This window comes from Theobroma umbraticum, unplaced genomic scaffold (genome assembly GCF_002168275.2).
Source record: "Theobroma umbraticum cultivar Fairchild unplaced genomic scaffold, ASM216827v3 scaffold_55.0, whole genome shotgun sequence".
In the NCBI taxonomy this organism is placed as follows: Eukaryota; Viridiplantae; Streptophyta; class Magnoliopsida; order Malvales; family Malvaceae; genus Theobroma; species Theobroma umbraticum.
In genome coordinates this window covers 1,314,499-1,316,745 of record NW_018397270.1, presented here as the reverse complement: position 1 = coordinate 1,316,745, position 2,247 = coordinate 1,314,499, and the positions used below count along the sequence as shown (strand labels likewise).

Here is a 2,247-nt window from a genome sequence, read left to right as displayed (position 1 = left end):
TTTTGCATAAAACAGAGTACCCATTTGACATCAACCAGCGACCAACACGAAAGAAAGCATCAAACTTAGAGTTGCAACTGCAAATTCCTTATGGTCAAATGAGTAACCAATCTATTCCTGATATATCAGGAAAGTATGAAATTCCGGACTTTGATGGATTTACAAACTTGCAGTTTGCCCAAATAACATAGAATAAAAATGACCAACCAAACTTTTTGGCCTTTTGCCCCTTTATTTCACTCAAAAGAGGTAGACGATTTAAAGTCAACAATCCTAATTTTGGATGAGATCAATGAAATGTTTACGACCATAGATGAGTTGTCGTGATAAATAGCTGGAGCCCCCCGAGTAGTTTCTCTGGTATATAAACCAAGGGCAAAGGCATTACATAAATATCAAGGCAAACTGTGACAAATTTTGAAAGTTAGATTTTGCATTAATTTCAATTCTGGAGGTAAGTAGGGTTTGTTTGTGCAGTCATATTCGTCTCCAGGAAGTCCTTCTCAAAGAAACATTCAAACCAAGAAAACAGCATGGACATAGTAGCCATGACATACTCGGGCAGTCTGGTCCTATCAACTATCATATTTTGGAGAGCTTAAAAATGAAATTTGGCTCCTTTGCTTCCAATAGAAGGGGGATATTTTGCGAATGCAAGCGAAACGGACGTGTGTTAAGCTGCCTTTATTTAGCTAAAGGGACAATTCAAGGAAAAATTTGGCACCCATCCATTTTGTTCTGAATGGATGAGGTCAAAATTCCAGTTGATACGGTTTGAACGGACAATTTGAAAAACAACAGCCAATCATAAATTCATAATTCCATTTTGTTCTTGTTGTCATGTTCTTACGTTCACACACCATCAACTCTCCATTTTGTAGCAAACGACCGTCAAACCTCAGAGCTTTCAAAGTTTAAGGCTCCAAGGTTCCTCACGAGCCGCTGCTAGTTCCTTAGACTTACCAATCCATTTGTTTTTTCTCTTTTGTAATTTCGCTCAGACTTATCCAACTTTTGTTTTTCCTTTTCTTTATCAAGAAAAATTGCAATCAAGTGTGTTATATTTTATACGATAAATGCTATTTGAAGGGTAAACTATCAATAACATTCTTAAAAGTTTCAAAAAAACTTCTTGACTTAATCATATGTTAATTTTAGAGTTTGCAATTATTCACATGAGTTATAGAGATATGAATTTTACACAAATTGTATGCATGAGTATCTTCTATTTAGTCCATGTATAACATGTGAATCATACTCTAGTATAACCATTAGTAGTCTATAAGAAGCATAAATTCAAGTCTTATGAAAGTATACTTTCATGTTACAGTAATTTGTTATGCTGACCTTACTACACTATTTTCTTTTGCTGTTATATTATGGTTTGTAATCAATTTTATGAGATTGCTCATATAAAGAATAAATATAATAATAATAATTACGTAACATATCATTTATGTTATAAGTAATTTTGTATTTTAAATTTAATCTTTATACAATAACTTTTAAAAATCAAGTCTATATATCTTTAAATTTATTACGATCAATTTTGATTATGATAACCTAACATTAATTATGTTGATGTGACCTATACTTAATCTTTTGAAACTGAAAATATCTATATGTAGTTTTAATGGATCACTCTTGAATGGCATGCAATCAATATCTATCAATCATTTTATCCGTCACAGCCTTTACAACATCAAAATTAATTATTTCAATGCAAATTTTAAACTATACCAGATCAGTTGCAAGACTCTTGTTTTCAACTTAAGAGGCCACTAAAACAAAAGGCAAACCATGGCCAATAGCTTCACATATGCCAAAAGCCTAAATTTTCAAAAACCAAATATCCATCTTTTCATGCTGAAACTTTTTCTTTTCTTTTCTTGGTTTTACATGCAACACTTGTATTGAGATTAATGCAGAGATCACATTTGCTTCCTTCTGTTTTTTATCCTTTTTTTCCTTCTTTATTCTTGAGATCAAAAATGGTAATAACGAGTGAAACTCAAAATTATAAGTATGATAATACGACAGAAAGTACAGAGAATCTTAGTTGATATCAGTAACTGATTTGTAGTTATGAATGAGCTAAATTACTTGCCAATAACCATTTCATCATATCTTTTAGGCTGTTTAAATGAATAAAACATATGTAAAGACATTATATAATATTTCAAAAAAGAAATAAGATAAAGTAATTATTTATTTACATTGAATATAGATATTTCAATATCAAACTCT

The 2,247-nt window shown here is 31.1% G+C and overlaps 1 long non-coding RNA gene across 1 annotated transcript in view; it reads left to right on the top strand.

The window, feature by feature from the left end:
- Positions 1-2,247, top strand: part of LOC149526533 (uncharacterized) — a 50,029-nt gene that overhangs the window by 8,190 nt on the left and 39,592 nt on the right. The gene's annotated exons all lie outside the window — the stretch shown is intronic.